Consider the following 22038-nt stretch of genomic DNA (forward strand, 5'->3'; position numbering starts at 1 on the left):
AGACTGTTCATACTTCGTTTTTATATTTATTTATTTCTTTATTTTTAGTTTTCAACATTCATTTCCACAAGATTTTGAGTTCCAAATTTTCTCCCCATCTCTCCCCTACCCAACCCCAAGATACCATGAATTCTGATTACCCATTCCCCCAATCTGCCCTCCTTTCTATCACACCCCTCCCTTCCCTTATCCCCATCTTCTCTCTTTTCCTGTAGGGCAAGATAGATTTCTATACCTCATTACCTGAATTTCTTATTTCCCAGTTGCTTGCAAAAACAATTCTCAGCATTCATTCCTAAACTTTTAGTTTCCACTTCTCTCCCTTCTTCCCTCCCCACCTATCCCCACTGAGAAGGCAAGCCATGCCATATAGGCTATACATGTGTAGTTATGCAAAAGACTTTCATAATATTCATGTTGTGATAGAATAACTATATTTCCCTCCATCCTACCCTGTCCCCCCTTTATTCTATTCTCTCTTTTGATCTTGTCCCTCCCCAAAAGTGTTTACTTCAATTTACTCCCTCCTCCCATTTGCCCACCCTTCTATCATCCCCCCATACCCCACTTATCCCCTTCTCATCTACTTTCCTGTAGTGTAAGATGGATTTTCATACCAAATTGATTGTGATGTTATTCCCTTCTTGGGCCAAATGTGATGAGAGTAAGCTTCACTTTTTCCCTTTATCTTCCCCCGTTTTCCCATTCATCCCGCCCAAGTCAAAAAGAGAAGAATGCTGCTGATCACCTTCATCCAGCCTTATATTTGTTGTCACAAGAAGAAGCATTTTGAGGTCACTCAAAGAGCAAAGCAAAGTATGCCTCTTATGCCAGAGCATGGTCGACATTATGTTAGCTTAATTTCAGAGCGGGCCAAAATGTATTTCTCCTGTTTGGCCAATTTAAGTTTCAGTCCTTTCTAAGGTATTGGGCAGCTGTAAAGGATTCACAGCTTATATACTAAACTAGTATTGCCCTTGTCAGTCAAATCTCTAAATTTTAGCTTCTTTGTTGTTGTGTCTGACCCTTTGTGATCTGATTAGTGGTAAAGACACTGAAGTGCTTTGACATTTTCTTCACCAGCTCATTTTACAGATGAGGAAAATGAGACACAAAGATTAAGTGACTTGGCCAGAGTCACATAGCTAATAAGTTGTTTCAGGCTGGATTTGAACTCAAGGTTTTACTGATTTAAGGCCCAGCATTCTACTTACCACAGAACAAATGCTCTGATGCTGGAGTAACAGAATCCAAGGAAATGTCTAACATTTCCCTTTCAATAATGGGAGAACAGCTGAATAAAATGTTCTATTATTGATCTGTAAGTGTTGATGAAAGAGGCTATTTCACAGAATCCTGGGCAGTGTGAACTGACAGAGTAAAGACAACAAAGCAGAAGAACAATATATATGAAGACACCAGTGTTGTGAAGACAAACAGCTGTGAACCATGACTGTAGAGGACTCTGAGAAGACATGTTAACCACCTCCTGTCAAAGAGAGGATGGACGCAGGAAGGAAAAAGAGACTCTTGTTTTTCATCATGGCCACTGTCTAGATTAATTCTCTTTGACTGGGCATATGTATTACAGGAGATTTGTATTCTATTTTTCTTATGAATTTTTAAATCAGGAATGAGGCCAGAGCAATTATGAGGAGAAAAAGAAAATAGCCCACTGACTTATCTTTTTAAAGGACAAAAAAGAAAACAAGGAAGTTCAGAAGGGAGGACAGAGAAGAAGACAATCTGCAGAGACATGGATGGACTTTAATTTATTCCTGTTTTATAAGCTGGGTGAAAGAGAGGTTATAGGTTTCACACAGAATCCTGTTTTTCTGTTCCACTGCAGTCATGAAAATGCTCTTCTTTTGGAATTTATGTTCAACTTTAGAAAACTTAAATTAAAAAAGGACAGCCAGAAGGAGACACTACTACATCCAGAATGAATTATGGGCACAAAAGAAAAGACTGCGCAAGGACATCATACAGGCAAGAAAACATTCTGGAAACTTCCCCCAAGGAAACAGGAAGCTCATGAAGGCAGGAAGCAGTAGTGAGGAAGAAGAACATTCTAGGTCCAGGGGCCAGGAGGGAGAGGGCACAGAGTCAGGAGGAGGGACGTTTATCCATGACCAGATCGTGGGTTACTGGGTAGGAGGTAAAGTGTAAGAAAGGGAAAATGGAGGAATTGGCCAATTTCTGAAGGACTTTAAAGGATTTTTTATCAGATCCTGGAGGTGATTAAGAGGGAATAGTGTTTCTGGAGTAAGAGGTGAAGTGACCAACCCTGCTTTGTCACATGATCACTTTAACAGCCGAGGGCAGCTTTGGTTGGAGTGGGGAGAAAGACAGGGCACAGAAACCAACCAGATGGTCATGAGACGATGAGGAACTGACAAAAGGTGACAGTGTCCTGAGTGGAGAATAGGAGATGATGGACGTTACTAGGAAAAAGGTCTCTGAACAACCATTTGCTCCTGTTGGTCTCATTTTCCCCAACCACAAAACAAGAGGTTGAGACCAACAATCCCTTCTGTTTTTCAGCATTTAGAAAGTTGTGACAGAAATATAGAAGAGAAGAATAAACATCTACTGCCCCACAACAAGCCAAGGGACACATTCTGCCCACACCACCTGCTAGACCAAAAAATCTCCAAATCCCCTTCACCTCCATTAATCTAAGCCTGGCCTCTTAGCTGTCCTTAAGTTCTGCTGGCTCCCCAGTCTCAGTTTCTTTCTAACTCAGCTCCTTTCTTTCTTTGTTAACTATATTCTTTGCACAAACCCTTGTCCGTTATTGGTCTCTAGTCCCAGAGCCCTCTGATCTCTCCTGGAATGATTTGAGAGGGCTTCCCCATTTGTAGCCTCCTTCCTACTGCCACCACCATGTCAAGGCAAGGGCAGGTTGGTATATAATAGCAATAGAAAAGAGGTCACATGTTCAAGGAAATACAATTGAGCCACTCCCTTCATGTGCCTGTAACCTCTTAGGGGGCCTTGAGTTAAGGATGGCCCAGCACTGTTTTGCATGGTGATATCCAAGCGACCTTTCACAAACTCAGCCTGAGACTCAAACATCTCCCACCTTTCTCACTGAGCTCAGGGGTCTCTGCCTCCAGCTCTGCAAGGGTCACAATGCTCTCTCCTTCCTTTCTCCTCTACCTCCTACACTTGTGGCCTCAAGACGATACTTCCAATGAGCAATAGGATGGCACAACTTTAGAGAAAGAAGGATTTTTTCCAGTGGGAAATTCTGACAAAGCCTGAGGTTAAGGGACAAAGTTCTGCATTCACTGTCTCTACACAGGATTCTTCACTGAAATCTCTTTCTTCTTCTTTTCTCACCAAGAAGCCCAGGCAGCTGTTGTCATGATCCAGACCCCACCATCCCTGTCTGTGACTCCAGGAGAGAATCAACATCAACTGCAAGGCCACTTCCAGCATTAGCATCTACAGGAACTAGTATCAGCAGAAACCAGGAGTCTCCAAAGCTCATGATCTATCATGCTTCCTTCCTTCAGTCTGATGTCACTGCCAGGTTCAGTGGCAGTGGCTCTGGGACAGATTTCACTTTTACCATCCGTGCTGTGAAGACTGAAGATGCTGTTTTCAGTATAATACTCCATTGCCACAGTGCTTCAGCCCTGAACAATAATCTCCCCAGGTTGCTCAGCCCTTCAGAGTAGGGAAGGAGCTGCTGCCCCAGAGTCCCAAGCTCAGGGCAACCACTGCCTGCAGGGAATAATTGGGCCTAATTCATCTGTGCTGCAGGAGCCACTAATATTAGGGGTTCTGCTTGAAGTAGAAAGATTAAGAAGAGAAAAAAGAAGAGCCAAAAAATCTTTGCCTAGTAAGCACTGGCCCAGGACCACAAACTTTCCCATGGCTGCTGCTTCCACAAGCTGGTCTCATTCTTTACTCTGCTGCCTGCTCCCTAAAACAATTTTTTCCCCTCAAATGCTGCTTAAGAGGAAACTGTAAACAATTTAGGGGAATGGGCCAGGACTCTGAGCTCTGGCTGTTTTTCTTCAGCCCTAAAAAAGCAACCAAGGTAAACAAGGTGGATGGAACAGTTCCTAAAGTTCCTGAGGAAACTCATTCTATACGAAGAATCCAGTGTCGTTCTTCACTGTGGGAATCTAACTTTCAGACAAGACAGATCCCTGTACTTATCATCCCATGGTGGTCAGTTGTCCCTCTCCTTGGAGACTGAACAATTGGAAATGGGGATAATCATCCTTAACTTCCATAAGCCTTCAAAGGAAAATGGGAGTGAAAAGAACAATAAGGGAGGAGGGTAGAAACAAAAAACAATGTACATCATTATGTCACTGTGTATTTGAAAGGAATAGCAGGTTGTACATCAGAGATTAGCAGTTTCATGTACAATCACCTTTTCATTGTACTATGTTATGGAAATGCTTGCTTTATTCCATAAAGATGTATTTATGTAATAAAAAGAGGATTAAGAAATTTAAGAAAAGAGGTGAAGGCAATATTGCAGAATTAAGGCAGGGATTCACTTGAGTTCTTCCCAAACTCTTTTAAATACCTTTTTCAAATGACTAAACAAATTCTAGAGTAGCAAAACTCACAAAAAATAGAGGGAAACAAGTTTCCAACACAAGACACTCACAGAACAGAGCACAGGTCAGGAGAGGAGTAAGCACCTTGGAAGACTAAAGGTTTATAGGTCCCTAGAACCATCTCTGAAAAGAACTGCACTAACCCCCTGAAGCTTAGGACACTGTACTTCACCCTGGAAGCAGAACCCTACATTATCAAAGAGGTAAAAGGCAAATAATAGTGTAGAAAAATTACCAAACTCCGATATGTACAAAAATATTTATAGCAGCACTCTTTGTGGCGGCCAAAAACTGGAAATCGAGGGGACGCCCATCAATTGGGGAATGGCTGAATAAACTGTGGCATGTGAATGTAATGTAATGTTATTGTGTTATAAGAAATGATGAATAGGAAGACTTCAGAGAGGTCTCAAAAGACTTATATGAACTGATGCTGAGTGAAAGGAGCAAAAACAGGAGAACTTTATACACAACAACAACCACAGTGTGTGAGAATTTTTTCTGGTAGACTTAGAACATCATTGCAATGTAAGTACTTAAACTATTCCCAATGGTCTCTTAAGGCAAAATGCCTTCCACATGCAGAGAAAGAACTGTGGAATTCGATCACAGAATGTAGGAGATCATTTTCTTTTGTACTACATTTTGGTTTGTTTTCTGATTTCTCCCATTCATTTTAATTCTTCTATGCAACATGACTAAGGGGAAAATGTACTTATTAGGAATGTATGTGTAGAACCTATACAAAATTATGTGTTGATTTGGGGAGGGAGGAGGGAGGAAAAGGGTAAGGAGGAGGATGGAGGGGGAAAAATCTAAGTTATATGGAAGTGATTATAGAACACTGAAAACAAATAAAATAATAGTAAAAGAAAAAGAAAAACTACCAAATAGTAGAAAAACACTCTGAGTACAGAAAGTTTCTGTGGTGACAAGGAAGATCAGAACACACTCAGAAGAAAGCAACAAAGTCAAAGCTGTTACATTCAAAGCCTCCAAGAAAAATGTGAATGGGTTTCAGGTCATGCAAAACCTCAAAAAGGATTTTGAATATTAAGTAAGAGAGGTAGAGAAAAATTGGAAAAAGGAATGAGAATGATGCAAGAAAATCATGAAAAATGAGTCATCAACTTGCTAAAGGAGACAAAAAAATATAGTGAAGAAAATAATACTTTAAAAATGGACTAAACCCAAATGGCAAAAGAAGTCCAAAAAGTCAATGAGGAGAAGAATGTCTTAACAAGCAGAATGAGACAAATGGAAAAGGAGGTCCAAAAGCTAAGGGAAGAAAATAATTCCTTCAAAATTAGAGTGGAGTAACTGGCAGTTAATGACTTTCTGAGAAATCAAGAAACCACAGAACAAAACCAAAAGAATGAAAAATAGAAGACAGAAATATCTCATGGGAAAAACAGATGACTTTGAAAATAGATCCATGCCAAGCCTAGAGGCCTGTATTGGGCTACCTGAGTCTTTCTTACCTGTCCAGGTCTTCGGCTGGCCACGCCGGATGCACGTATGAGAGAAAGGACATTCCAGAGTCAAACAGGGGTTGAGCTTTATTACAGGGTTTCGGTTACAAGTGCAGGGAGTCTTCTTTCTTAGGACGAAGAGGGGGAGATTTCCTAAGAAGGCTAAGCTTAAGGGATTGGAAGTAGAAGTACAAGCGGGGAGAGAGGGGGAGGGGAGAGAGGAAAGAAAAGATGCGGAGCCCTACTTTTCTCTTTGGCTCCACACGTGCTAAGAGAGCTTTTAGGCTTCCTCAATCCTACTTAATCTTCAGCCACACAGTTTGCATCTCAATACCGTGCTGTTAGGTAACTAGGTGTGCTCCAATCTGGGACGACCTCGAGGGCAGGGAGACTCCACCCATCAGGTATCTCCGGGGGAGAGGCGGAACTACCCGAGCTAGCCGAGCTAGCTCGGTCTGACCTTCTCGAACCCCCGCTGTTCATGGAGGGCCTCGTAAGACTCTAAGATTTAGAAGTCCCACTTTTACCTGCCCGAGACTGTCCACACGGAATTGAGCTTCCAGTCCCAACATATCCCCTTCTTTGTTATGCGCGGAGCGCACCTGGCTCTAGAGCAAACAGTGGCTGGAGGCTGAGTGGATTAAGGAAGGCCTTTAGCATATGAGTACCTTACAACAAGACTTCATTCACACAGAAATCTGCAGCTAGCACAACTGACAAAGGGAGGCATCAAATAAAACAAAGATGAAACTAAATGGCTGAGTTACAACAGGGGAAGTGCAATCAACTAAAATCCCAAAGCATATTTTAAGAGAAGCAGGTGGTGTAGGCGCCTTACATCACCACTCCCTTAATCTTGCAAATGGATCTATACAGGTGGAAAATTGGTCACCTCCTCCCCACCCAAGTGTCCTGGGTTTGTGATATCAAAGTCCTCATTCAGCTGGCGAAAAAAGGATGCCTAGATGGGAAGCTGTCAGCAGCAGTGTCTGCGGTTGTGATGAGGGCTGCTTCCTCTCTGGGCAGCAAGGTTAAAGCTGTCAGCAGCAGGCTCAGGTGGTGTATGATCCTTCTCCGGGGTCTCTGGGCTCTCCGGGGTCTCCGCCTCCTGCATCTCCGTCGTCTCCGACCTCGGTTCCCACCTACGGATCCTTCTAATGGGAATCCACGCATCACCTTTTCCTGTGGAGACACAAACATACCCTCGACCCCCTATTAGTATCTTAAAATGTCTCATAGCTGGAGTAGTGTGTGAGCCTTTTGAGACATCTGTATCAAGCTCTGATTGTATTAGGCGACCTTTTCCCCTTCTTTGTTTAGCGAGGATTGCCTTTAAGGTAAAGATGATAAGAATGCATAGTGGCTCTTTACTTAGGTATAGCTGCTGCCAGGTGCTTACAAATGCTTCATTAACATCTGTAAGGAACCTGACTTTCCCAGATTTTTTCTTTTTAACAAACACAGGAGCATTCCAGGGTGCTAATTGCTCCTTAACCAATAGTTGTAGTGCCTGGAGTTTTTCTGGAGTCAAGGCCCAAATCGGGGTGTCTGACTTCCAATTCAAGGGTGGGGACTCCAGTACAACAGCAATGGCCCTTACTAAAAATTTGATAGCTTCATCCCGAGGCGGCTTATAATGTCCCTGCCCCAGATGTTAAAACTAAGTCCTGGAATCACCAACGGCCATATGGTCCCTTGGCGATCCTCTGCCTCCCACTTTACTGGGTGCATTGTCTCTAAGGTATTTTGGCACCCTCCTATTCCCCACACTGGTCTTTGGCTTTCTTTGAGCTTCCAGTGCCGGGGTACTGAGCGACCGCTAAGGCAGGTCCTATCCGCTCCAGTATGGAGCGTGCTATAAGGAGGCGCAGAGGGAAGACACGGTACATTCTCCCCTGCCTTGCCTTTTCCATCCGCTAGATGGAGCTCCGAGTCTATTTTTTCTTTACGCTCCTTAACTTTCCGCTTAACTTTCTGCTTGCCTGGGTCCTCCCCTCCCCTCTCTCCGCTTCCATTCTCTTTCCAATCCCGCCCTGGCCTCTCCGGCCCTTCCAGCAGGCTTTTAATTACACCGAATATCAGGAAATCTAAATCCTCCAGCTCCCCAGGGTATTGTTGCTCGTAAGCAGTCATTTGCTCTCCGACCGCTCCCCATTTTTCTCTTGATATTCCTGCCTGCTTGAGCCAAGGAGAAACTTTCCAAATCCTTTCACAAAATTCTCGGAGGTCATCTAACTCTATTGTGACCCCCGCCTTCCTGCATTCCCTGTGAAGTGTCTCAGCCCAGACCTCCTGTTCCTCTGGCTTTATTACTGGCAATTGATTCCTCATCCCTGCCCTTTTCCCAGGGGTTTGGGAAGCTTCTCTCCCCTTTCTCTCCTTCCGAATCTAGGATTTGGGACTCGCTTCTTTCACAGCCCCTTCCGGGTGTACCCCAAAAGCACCCAGGATTATCTACGCTCCCAATCCCTGTTGGGGCGCCAACTGCCAAGCCTAGAGGCCTGTATTGGGCTACCCGAGTCTTTCTTACCTGTCCAGGTCTTCGGCTGGCCACGCCGGATGCACGTATGAGAGAAAGGACGTTCCAGAGTCAAACAGGGGTTGAGCTTTATTACAGGGTTTCGGTTACAAGTGCAGGGAGTCTTCTTTCTTAGGACGAAGAGGGGGAGATTTCCTAAGAAGGCTAAGCTTAAGGGATTGGAAGTAGAAGTACAAGCGGGGAGAGAGGGGGAGGGGAGAGAGGAAAGAAAAGATGCGGAGCCCTACTTTTCTCTTTGGCTCCACACGTGCTAAGAGAGCTTTTAGGCTTCCTCAATCCTACTTAATCTTCAGCCACACAGTTTGCATCTCAATACCGTGCTGTTAGGTAACTAGGTGTGCTCCAATCCGGGACGACCTCGAGGGCAGGGAGACTCCACCCATCAGGTATCTCCGGGGGAGAGGCGGAAATACCCGAGCTAGCCGAACCCCCACTGTTCATGGAGGGCCTCGTAAGACTCTAAGATTTAGAAGTCCCACTTTTACCTGCCCGAGACTGTCCACACGGAATTGAGCTTCCAGTCCCAACAGATCCAGAAGAGAAAACTTAAAAATTAATTTACTACCTGAAAGTCATGATCAAAAAATGATTCTGGACATCATCTTTCAAGAAATTATCAAGGAGCCAAGATGGTAGAGAAGAAAGACACATATACTCTAGGACTTTCCCTACAGTCCACAAAATATATATGAAGGTTAGAATTTGAGGAGAATAGTTCCTGGGACCAAAGTGCAGAAGTGTCTTCAGTCATGTTTCCTCTCTGTGTCACAGCAACAGAAATGTCAACCCCACAGCTCAGACTGAGAAAGATAAGCAGAATTAGGTTGCATGCAGGTTTATTCCTCCCAAGTTGGTGGCATACAATCTGAGCTGAAGTTGGAGTTGATCAAGAAAGGGTTAAGTGAGGGGGATTATAAAGCAAGGAACTGATCCTCACTTATGATGTCTGTGCAAGTTTAACTAGGTCTGGTGACTGCTAACAAAGCAGGAGGATATTGGAGTCACTCAGAGACCATCCCAGAGAATTGTTGATATCTCAGTACAGAAGGGCTCAAGTCAGCCTCTCCCATTTCCCAGGACATCATTTTGGTCTTTGTGGGGAAGCAGGTTTCACATGCTATACACCAAATCTAAGATCAAAAAACATTTACGGCAGGCCGTGGACTTCAGGAAGTCCTAAGTGGAATAAGGGACAATTCCTCACCTTGTTTTTCCACACACACAATCCTACTCCCATCTCCATTCCTTTGTACTGGATAACACCCATGCAATACCTTCCCTATACCATTTAGAATGCCAAATTTCCTTTAAATCTTGGCTCAAGTGTGATCTTCTACATGAAAAGGTGGGACCCCCTACCCTCAAAATTATCTCATATTTCTTTTACAGATGGAATATGTTCATCACTCAGATGCAACCATAATGTCTAGCACAGTGGAATCATTTAATAAATTGCTTGTTGAGTGAGTGATTTACTGATTGAAAGGTGATCCTTAACAAGGGAGTGCCAAGTCCTAAAAGGAATCAGAGGCACAAGTTGAGAAAAAAAGTGTCTTTAATGTAGATCTCAGGGGAGCAAACCTGCCACCCTGGGGTTGTCTCATGAGTGCAGACAACAATGGATTTACCTACTGGGGATCTATGAAAAAGTGTTTTGTATGTTCGTCCTTTGTTGCCAAAAAAGACCATGCCATCAGAGAAATTATGATGTGACTTGCACTTCACTTTGTTTTGAGTGAGGGAGGGCTGTGCAGGTCACCAGCCTCACTTCTCCTCCAGAGCCATCTCAATCCAGTCACCAGATATTCATCAGGATGACTGGAGATGACCCAGGATGAGGCAATTGGGGTAATGTGACTTGACGAAGATCACACAGCTAGTGTCAAGTGTCTGAGGTGAGATTTGAACTCAGATCCTCCTGACTCTTGCACTTGTGTTCTATCCACTGCACCACAAAGCTGCCCAGAAAAAGTATTTATACCTTTAGGAAAGGGAAAAGAGATAACAAGGCCTGGTCATGAGATGACAGCTGCCCTTGGGGCTGTAAGCAAAGAAAACAACTTCCTTCTGGCTGTTTTATCCCTCATGCCATGGATCCTAACAGAAGGGGTAAGGAAGTCAGGGGCCAAACCGGCTCAAGTTGATTGTGTCTAAAAGGAAAGTTTCCAAGGTACAGACTGGTTGCTGTTTATTGTTCATCTTTCAATGTGTAAGAGGACCAATGACATCAGGAGGAGAATGTCTTGACTTCAAAGTGAGTTGGGTTTAGGTAAGGCAGAGCTCTATGAAGTCGTCAGCCTCACTATCTCCTCCAGATCATCACAGTTCAGTGGCAAGACATTGGTCAAGATAACGAGTTCAATGGTGACAGATACAGTGTGACAGAGGTCTTTCCCCAATTTCTTTTTTTCATTTCTATTTCTCAGGTTTCATGAACCACCTGCAGGCATCCTGACCTATTTCTCACCACTGGAGCCAGATGGCTCAGGAGAAGAGAGTGAGGCTGGCAATTTTATACAGCACTACCTCATTAAATCCGGTTCACTCACAAGTCAAGATGTCACCTTTCTGAGGTCATTGGTCCTCTTCAAAGAATGAAAAACAAATCAGATCTAAATAATTGCAAAAATATCAGTTGTTCATGGGTAAGCTGTGCTAATATAAATGGGAATTTTTTCCAAATTAATTTACTTATTGAGTGCCATATCAATCAAACTAAAAAAAATAATTTTATAGGGCAAGAAAAAATAGTAATGATTCAGAGCAAAAGGTGAAAAATATCAAGGGAATTCATGAAAAGAAATGGAAGAAAAGGTGGCCTAGACATACCAGATCTAAAAGTATTATGAAGCAGCAATCATCCAAACTACTTGGTAAGGCCTAAGAAATAGAGTGGTGGATCAGTAGAATAGGTCAGGTACACTGGACACAGCTGTCAAAGACTATAGTAATGTACAGTTTCATAAAGTTAAACACTGTAGTTTCTGGATTTAAGAACTGGTGATTTGACAAAAACTGCTGGGAAAACTGGAGAAATGTATGAAGAAACTAAGCACAGACCAACATCTTACACCATATACCAATATAAAGATTAAAATGCATGCAGGTTTCAGTCACAAGGGATGAAACTGAAAATAAACTGGGAGAGAAAGTAACAGATCTATGAAAAAGTGAGTTTATGACCAAACAAGATATAGAGAACATTATGAAATGGAAAATGGATAATTTTGATTACTTTTAACTAAAATGGTTTTTCACAAACAAAACCAATGCAACCAAGAATAGAAGAGAAACAGAAAGTTGGAAAACAATTTTGATAGCCAGAGTCTCTGATAAAGGCCTCATTTGTAAAACAAATAGAGAACTGAGTTTAGTTTATAAAAATGCAAGTTGTTCACCAACTGATAAAGGGTCAAAGGATATGATAGGCAATTTTCTGATGAAAAAATTAAAACTATTCATACTCACATATAAAAATACTCAAAATCACTATTGACTGGAGAAATAGAAATTAAAAGAACTCTGAGACACCACATCACACTCATCAGATTGCTAACATGACAAAATAAAAACATGATAAATGTTGGAGATGTGGGAAAATCAGAGTATTAATGCACTGTTAGTGCAATTGTAAACTGATCCAAGCAGTTAGAACTCAAAATCTAATCAAAGTGAACATTGAAAACTAAAAATAAATAAACTTTTAAAAAAAAGAATGAAGGACATACAACAATTTGTAAATGGTAGAAGCTGCTCCACTCCCAACCTAATTGTTCAGTTCCAGTTGGGCAATGCTCCTTCCTTCACTCTTTCTTCTCTTCCTTCATTTCCTCCCTATGGGGAGTCATACACTGAGCTATTGTTGCCTTGCCCAAAGGAATATGTTTCTTGAGACTGAGTTCTGGAAAAGTAGGCTTGATAGAGCCCATTCAGGTTCTAATGGAGCTCCTTTACTACATCTGAAATCCTAAACACTCTGGCTTTCACTGATTGGCAAATAATAAGATTCAGTCCAAGACTCTCTGGGTCACTCTTTGGGGTTTGATAGGGTAGAGGGGGTGTAAATAGCAATTGCTCCTCCTCTGGACAGAAACCCTGAGGGTCTTCCATGACAAATTGTTTGTTGACTACATCTCTCTGTCTCTCCAGGGTGGAAATACTGCAGGTGCAACAGACTTCATCCCACTTTTGATTGAAATGGGAAATTTCTGACTGAAGGAAAGAGGATGATGAACATGAATAGGAAAAAGACACCTGAATAACCATTTCACTCCCTTTGGTCTCAGTTTCCCCTACTACAAAATGAAATCTACAGTGTTTCTTGTTTCCTTTAGAGCTTTTAGAAAGCCATAATAGATATACAGAAAAAAGAATAAACATCTGCCCTCAACAGCTCAAGGGATACATTCTCTCCACACCACCTAGAATACTGACCAAAAAATTTCCAAAGTCCCTTCCACCTCTATTTTATCTAAGTCGGAGCCCTTAGTTGCCTTTAAATTCTTTTGGTTGCCCAGTCTTAGTTTTCTTTCTAAATCAGTTCTTTTCTTTCTTCCATCCTTTCTTTCTTTCTTTTCTTTCTTTCTCTCTTTATTTCTTTTTTTTCTGTCTTTCATCCTTCCTTTCCACAAAATTAAGGGGCAAAAGAGTGAGAAAGGGAAAAGGAGAAGTAAAATGAGGTAAATTATCTCACATAAAACAGGCAAGAAAAAGCATTTACAGTGTAGAGGAACAGGAAGGAGTTGAGGGAGAAGGAGTGAACCTTACTCTCATTAGATTTGGCTAAAAGAGAGAATAACATACACACTGTATTGAGTACAGAAATCTGTCTTACTGCACAGGAAAGTAGAAGGGGAATAGGAAAAAAGAAAAGGAGGTAAGGAGGCTAAAAGGAGGGAGGGCACATTGTGGAAGGGAATAGAGGCAAAACATCATTGAGGAGAATAATGTGAAAGGAGAGAGAGAACACAATAAATGGGGGGAAAGGATGGAGGGAAATATAGTTAGCAATCATAACTGTGAAAAATTTTGAAGCAAGATTCTCTGATAAAGGCATCATTTTTCAAACATAGAGATAACTGAATCAAATTTATGAAGACTAGAGGCATTCCCCAATGATTAAATGATCAAAAGATATGACCACTTTTCAGATGAAGCAACATGAAGAAATACTCTAAGTATTAACTGGAGAAATGCAAATTACAACAATTTTAAGTACTATTTCATACCTCTTAAATTCGTTAATAATAGACAAAAAATAAGTGACAAATGTTGGAGACAATATGGGGGAAAACAGTAATTAATGCACTGTTGGCGGATTTCTGAACTGATTCAATGATTCTACAGAGCAATTTGAAATATTCCTGAAGTGCTACAAAACCATGCATATCCTTTGACCTAACAATGTCACCACTAGGTCTGTATCCCAAAAGTGATAAAAAAAATTAAAAGGAAAAGGACCTTGTATGTACAAAAATATATAGAGAAAATCTTTTCTCAGGGCAAGGAATTTGAAACTGAGGGGATGTCCATCATTTGGGGAAAGACTGAACACATTGTGGAGTCTGATTGTGATGGAATACTACTATCACTACACAAGACAAGTATTAGCAATGTACTAATTCATAAACTTAGAGACTTCATCTTCTGGGATAAGAACTCACCATTTGACAAGAAAACCGCTTCAAATTCTGTTAGTTTCCAAGTCTTAGTTTTCTTTCTACCTCAGCTAATTTCTTCCTTTCTTCCTTCCTTCCTACCTTCCTTCCTTCCTTTCATTCTCTTTCTTTACCCTTTCTTTCTTTCCTCCATTCTTTCTTTTCTTTCACAGACATTTGTCAACTCTTGGTCTCTAGCCTCAGAGCCATCTGATCTCTCCTGGTAAGATAGAGAGCCCTGGACCCCACTCCATGTTTTTAACCACAATAGACCACCTGCCACAGCCCTCACCAGGTTCAAACCAAGGCAGGTTCCTTTGGTATAGCAATTAAAAAAAGAGACCACATGAGGTCACACTTTCAAGGAAAAACAATGGGGCCATTCCCTCCATGTGCATATAACTAGTCCTGGGGACATGAGTTGAGTTTGAACCAACACTGCTTTGCATGGGGATTTCCAAGGGACATTGCACAAACCCAGCCTCACATACAAATATCTCCCAAAATTTCTCAGCAAGCTCAGAGCTGTCTGTCTGTAGCTCTGCAAGGGTCAACATGCTCTCCCCTTCATTTTTCCTCTGGCTCCCACTGCTCTGGCCTCAAGGTAAGATTCCCAATGAGCCATAGGTTGGAACACTTTAGAGACAGAAGGAGTTTTCCACTGGGAATCTCTGACACAACCTGAGGGTGAGAGAACAGGATTCTTCACTTAAATCTCTTCTTTCTTCTTTTCCCACCAAGGATCCCAGGCAGCCATTGTGGTGACCCAGTCCCCAGCCTCCCTCTCTGTAGCTCCAGGAGACAGAGTCACCATCAACTGCAAGACCAGTTCCAGCGTTAGCAACTATATGGACTTCTACCAGCAGAAACCAGGAGAGTCTTCCAAGCTCCTGATCTATAATGCTAATTCCCTGCACTCTGGGGTCCCTGCCAGGTTCAGTGGCAGTGGTTCTGGGACAGAGTTCACCTTCACCATTAGTGCTGTGGAGGCTGAGGATGTGGCAGATTATTACTATATGCAAGGTTATAGCTTTTCCACAGTGTTTTAGTCCTGAACAAAAACCTCCCCAGGGTGCTCAGCCCTTCAGAAAGGGGGAGCAGCTCCTGCCCCAGGCACAGGCTCAGGGCAACCACTGCCCTCAGGGGAGAATTGGGCCTAATTCAGCTCTGCTTCAGCAAACACTTGTCCCCGGGGGCTCTAATTACGGTAGAAAAATTAAAAAGACAGAGAAAAAGGAGGAAGAGAATATTCTGCATGCTCTGCTTTAGTCAAGGACCACTAACCTTCCCATGAGAGCTGTTCCAGAAGCTGCTGTCACTCTTTTCTTTATCTTTTACTTATAAATTAAAACTACCCATATTCTGAGCTTCAGACAAAAAGCAAATACCAAGTTGTTAACTCATCATTCATATGTTGAAGCTACATCTTTAATCTGAGCTATACACTCTAAGAATACTCAAGAATTTGAAAAGAACAAGAAAATTTGATTTTTCACCATGTATTTTTATCATCTACTTTCTAACAAAATGTACCCCACTAAATATTTAAGATTTCAAAATATATTTTTATCAGATCTTCCTAAAGCCTAATTCATAACCTTTGAGCATCCAGATTCAAAATGAAATTTTTGTGTAACAATATTTCTGGTTTGCAATGATCTTTCAAATTGTGCATTAAAAATTTAGGAATATAATAACACAAACAATAAACTTCAGATGACATCAGTTTCATTTTCAAGTGATCATGTACAATAAAAATAAAATCATTGGTCTTATTGCCTTTGGCATTTTAAAACCACCTCAGAGTTATCAGATATCGAATAATCACATTTACTTAAAGAAAAAATAGTAATGTAGTGCCCAGCATATGCCAGTCACCATGCTAAGCACTGTATAATCTCACAACTCTGGGATGCAGGTATCATAATTATTTCCTGCTTTACAGATCAGACAGTTGGGACAAACAGAGATAAGATAGCATGCTAAAGTTATCTACCTAAAAAGATTCTGCAGCCAGAAGAGACAAGTGTGAGCTCATCTCGGGTAGAGGCTGATGGGCTTTTCCCACCTCATATTGCCAAGCTAGATGTTACTGATGGGGTAGAAGCCCAAGCCAAGACCTTTGCACATTACCCAAAAAAGATTTGGGTCCCATTTGTCCACAAGTCCTGAAAAAACCCACCTTGAACTCTCCTTTAGTTTTCCCATTTTATCAAATAAGTCTCAGGTATTCATCTGAGGTTATAATTCTCTCAGCTGGACTTCATTGTAGCCTACATCCAATCTCCCTATTCTCTGTTGCCCAACCCTCTCTTGTCTGTTACCTCCTGCTCCCCCTCCCCCCACTTTCCACCATTGATCTGATTTGGATCCAATTATCTTGGTGTAGGTGTTGGACCTCCAGCCAACACAGTCAACTGGACCCTCCCATCAAGATACCCCCTAGACACCAGCTCCACACACCGCAGACAATTTGGCCACTGCTAGATCCTTCCCACAATCTCTCTTCATTAAGGTGCTAAGATTCCTTAAGAGTCTGACCAATATGGCAGATTTTGAGGATCACACCCACCTTGGACAGGTATCTCATAAACTTTGTCTCTGGCTGAAAGAAGGCTTTGATCAAATTCATTCAGGCAGTATGCACATGTGGATGATTTGGGGTCACAGCACCCCTAAACCTCAACACTACTACCAGCACCTGGACACTTCCAGGAGGCAGCAGGGCAGAATCTTCCAAGGAATAGGCCAGACCTGGATACTGACTGACTAGTCTTTTGGGTGTATGGCAGAGGGTGTTACCTAGGGATAGGGATGGTTAGTGTTGGGTTTTTCCCATTGGTGGTAGTTGCTGGTGACAGGGCAAGGTGAAGGAATGCTCACTGTGGGGCTTGATCTTTTCCAGAAATTCCCTCAACCCCAAGATGCACATGCTACTGGAGCTAGGGCAACATGGCAGCTGCTGGGGCAGGACGCACAGGATGTATAGCACTTGAAATTTGTACTCAGGCTTGCCTAGAGGGATGGACTGAATGATGCCCAGGGGCACATGACCACTGGGGCCACTGCCAGTGGGGACCCACTGTGGTTGCTGCCACCCCCTTTCCCCAGGTGGAGAAGGGTGATTCAAGTTTCCCAACAATTATCCAGCATTCTCTTTTCTTCATCTGATCTGAGATGAGAGGAATTAACAGAGAGACACAGGCTTTTAAGCAATCTCCATAACTGAGATACACTCCTTACTCCAAGGGAAGGGAGTGGGGAAGGAAGAGGGGTTTACTTAATTTTCCAAAGGTAAAACTTGAAACAACCCATTATCAACAGAGGGGAATGCATTTTCAAATTATATTGCATAGAAAATCACTCATCTCATCATCAATATGTTGAGACTACAATTTTAAGCCACGTTGGACATTTTGAAAATAATAAAGATTTTCAGAAGAATAATAGGCTACCATAGTAAATATCATTTTTATTATTGCTTTTAAACCAAATATATCTAATTAAATATTTAACATTTCCAAGTGATCAAATTTATCACATCCTTTTAAAAGGTTAATTCATATGCAGCAAAATCCAAATTAAAAAGTGTTTTGTCTAACATTACTTCAGCAATACATTGGTCCCTCTAATTTTAGAATCTAAGAGGGTTTTAGAAGTACAATACAATTTAGAAATACAGTAATAATACAAACAATAAACCCCAGATGATATCAATTTCATTTCCAGATTATCACATATACAAATTATTGATGCTATAATTTTTGGTATTTTAGACTGCTTCAGAGTTAACAGATGTGGAACATGAGTATTAAATTAGACAGATAATAATAATATTATGTTAAGTACTTTACAATCACCATAAAATTTTGATCCCATGACAACATTTTTTTTTTACCTTTACAGATCATGAAATTGGGCAAACAGAAAATAAATAACTTTCCATAAACTACAAATCTGAAAAATTTCTACAACTGTTAACAGAAATGTGGCCTTGCCAAGAGCAGAGGTTGCCTGGCTCCCTCATCTCACTTACTAGGCACTTCCAGGGCCATCCAGATTCCCCCAGGCACCGAGTGAGTGCCAGGGAAGTTGAGACAGAGGGCACTGCGTAGAGGTTGGAGTGGCTGATGGTAGGGCCTTTCCAGTACGGATAACTTTTGATGGTATGGCTCAGGGAATGTTCACCATAGGCCTCACCAATCCACCTACTGCCACCCCACAGCTGCAGAACTTGATGAGTTTGGGGCTACTTGAAGCTGTTGTGGCAGGCTGGGCAGAACTTATTGCAACTGGAAGATACTCCCAACCTCTGCCTAGAGGGGTGGGTGACAGGGTGTTCAGGGGCACAGGGTCATTAAAGCCACTTCCAATCTGTGCTTATTGACCCTCCCCTCCTTTACCCAGGTGGGGAAGGATGAATTAAGGTTCTCCTACAATTGCCCAGGATTCTCATCTCTTAATACCATGGGGGACTGTTACAAGAACCCAGTGGCTGCTACACTCCCCATACTGAGATTCACTCCCAACACTGGGGAGGGAATGGGAAATACTGAGTGATAGGGACTGTGCAGAGGTGTTTTAGCAGGGGCTGAGCACTTGGAATTATTGCTAAAGTCTCAGGAGCTTTTCCCTGCAATTCCAAAATGGTCATATTCGAAATTCTTTAATGATGAATCTCACAAAATCCACAATTTGCTAAGATGTTTTTATCCAACTTTTCACTGTTAATTCTGGCTGGAACCACAAGGAAAAGAGTTGCACATGTTGGTTTCTTAGTTGATTGGTTGGTTGGTTGCTTGGTTTATTGCTTTCTTAGACAGCTTATGATTTTCTCCTTGGCATCATTTTAACTCTTACAAGGCAACAGACTCCATCACAGTACACATGATACAGATACAGAGAAACACAGAGACAGACAAACTAACATAACAAACACAAACAGAATGAGGAAAATCTAATCATAGGAAAAGGGGGAGAGGGATTGGGGAAAAGCTCAGAGAGATTTTCCTGGAACAGATTTAAAGGGGCAGATTCCAAGGAAGTTAAATTTTAGGATCTGAGTCCATGACAGGACTGTAGCCTGAAAGGGCAAGGGGAGCTAGGAAGGGGATTATATGGCCCCTGAAAAAAAGGAGCTGAAACTGAAGTGCCTTTGCTAGCTTTAAGGCATGAAACCTCTTATTCTCACTCTGCAGTTGAAGCAAACCAGCAGAGAAAACTTTCCCACCAAGACTAGACATGACTGAGTCACAGAGGATATCAGAATTGCAGAGAAGACCTAGCCAGGGACTTTCACTCCCAGAGCTGGCTTAGAGAAAAAAATTCAGACTGCAGCTACTAAGCAGAGTCTGATATTAGGAGCAGGAATAGAGAAGGGACTTACCACCCAGGTGTAAGGCAGGAACTTTTCAGGAGAATAAGTCTTGTAGATACCCAGTACTAGCAGTGTTCAGTGGAAGGGTTCAGTCTCTAGCCCTGTCCCATCTGAGCAAATGGCACCATAAATGTCAACTATTGCTGAGCTGATTCTAAGAAAGACAAAATTAGGCTGGATAGGCATGTTTATTTCTCTCAAAACTTGCAGAGCATACACATAGAGATATGCATGGGAATTCACTGAAGAATATGATCCCAGGGATAGAAAGACAATGGCGATCATATATCTTCAGAATAATTCCTTCGAATCCCTCCCTCCCTTCTTTGCTCCTTCGTTACCTCAAATTATAGTCTCCATATTTGCTATCTCTTGATAACAAAAAGAAATTTATTTTTTTGTATAAATTGTAAATACAATGAGAGCATATCAAGGTGTCAAGTTAAATTATATATCCAGGATTTCTGTGTTTCCTTTATCATGAACATGAATATATACAGCCTAACATAGCATAACACATGTCCATAAAATATTGATATAAGAAAAATTCCCATTGTTTAAGAGAGTGTCTGGTGCAAGGCATCCTGCCCTGGACAGTCATAATCAGAAAAATGTTCCTGATCAGCCTCATCCAGCCTTCTATTTGCTTACACAGAAAGGAGCATTTTGAGTATGTCTGTTATCTCAGAGCATGGAAGGCATTGTGATAGGTTAACTTCAGAGTGGGCTCAGATGCTTTTCTCCTGATTGACCAAGTTAGGTTTCAGGCCTTTTAAGGTATTGGGGGTCTCAAAAGTGTTCACAGCTTATATTCTAAACTGGTTATTGTCCTTGTCAGGCAAATCTCTTTTGTGGCTTGTTTTTGTACAATCGTTTCAGCCATGTCTGACCCTTTGTGACCTGACCTGGAGTGTTCTTGGAAGAGATACTGAAGTGGTTTGTCATTTCCTTCTCCAGCTCATTTTACACATGAGGAAACTGAGGCAAAATAGAAGTAAGTGACTAAAGCAGAGTCACATAGCCATTAAATGTCTCAGCCTGAATTTCAATTCAGGTCTTCCTGACTTTGGGCCCAGTTTTCTATCTTCAGCAAAACAAATGCCCTGATTCTTGAGTAACAGAATGCAAGCAAATGCTTCAGATTTCCTCCCAAATAAATGGAGAAGAAATGTGCTGCATAAATATGATAAATATTATTGATTTGTAAGAGTTGATGAAAGAGACTATTTCACATAATACTGGGCAGTATGAACTGACAGAGTAAAGACAACAAACCAGGAGATCAGTGTATATGAGGACACCAGCATGTTGAAGACACACAGCTCTGAATCACTTTAGAGGACTCTGAGAAGATGTGTTAACCACCTCCTGGCAAAGAGAGGATGGACACAAGATGCAGAGAAAGGTCCTTATTTTTGTACATGGCCACTATCTAGTTTCATTTTGCTTGACTGTGCTTATATGTTAGAGAGGATTTGCTTTCTTTATTTCTTAATTTTTAAATTGGGAATGAGGCCAGAGCAATCAGGATGAGAAAAAGAAAGTAGACCTTGACTTGTCTTTTTTTTTTTACTTTCTTTTTTTTATTATTATTTTTTAATGTTTAACAATCACTGCCATACAATTGAGATTTTATCCCCCCTACGCCTACCCCCCACTACCCCCCTCCCTCCCCACGACTGCATACAATTCTGTATAGGTTCTACATATACTTTCCTATTGAGTACATTTTCACTATAGTGACGCTATGTAGTCAGACTAAAATAAATGGAAGAAATCATATAACAAATCAAAACATGATACACAAAAACATACACATACACAAACATAATCTGCTACATTCTGTGAATGACTTCCATATTTCTTTCTCTGAGTGTACAAGGCATTTTGCCTTAGAGAACCAGCATTGGGATTTTTTTTTTTTTTAAGAAGTTCTTGCGTTATTACGAAATTCCTGGTCTACCAGAAAAAACTTTCGCATACTGTGGTCGTTGCTGTGCACAAAGTTCTCCTGGTTCTGCTCCTTTCACTCAGCATTAGGTCATATAAGTCCTTCCAGGCCTCTCTGAAGTCTTCTTGTTCATCATTTCTTATGGCACAATAGTACTCCATTACATTCATATACCATAATTTATTCAGCCATTCCCCAATTGATGGACATCCCCTTGACTTCCAGTTTTTGGCAACCACAAAGAGTGCTGCTACAAATATTTTTGTACATGTGGGACCCTTTTCCATTTTTATGATCTCTTGAGGATACAGTCCTAGTAGCACTATTGCTGGGTCAAAGGGTATGCAACATTTTTGTAGCCCTTTGGGTATAGTTCCAAATTGCTCTCCAGAATCGTTGGATGCGTTCACAGCTCCACCAACAATGAACTAGTGTTCCAACTCTCCCACATCCTCT

At 41.7% G+C, this 22038-nt stretch overlaps 1 long non-coding RNA gene across 2 annotated transcripts in view; it reads right to left on the minus strand.

Moving 5' to 3' along the window:
- Positions 1-6100: 6100 nt before the first annotated feature.
- LOC140521593 (uncharacterized) overlaps positions 6101-22038 on the minus strand; it is a 250177-nt gene continuing 234239 nt past the window's right edge. For both annotated transcript variants that reach the window (XR_011972999.1, XR_011972998.1), the window contains exon 4: positions 6101-8707. This is a non-coding gene — a long non-coding RNA (uncharacterized lncRNA). The remainder of the gene's footprint in view (positions 8708-22038) is intronic.

The sequence above is a fragment of the Notamacropus eugenii genome, chromosome 1 (assembly GCF_028372415.1).
Source record: "Notamacropus eugenii isolate mMacEug1 chromosome 1, mMacEug1.pri_v2, whole genome shotgun sequence".
Lineage (NCBI taxonomy): Eukaryota > Metazoa > Chordata > Mammalia > Diprotodontia > Macropodidae > Notamacropus > Notamacropus eugenii.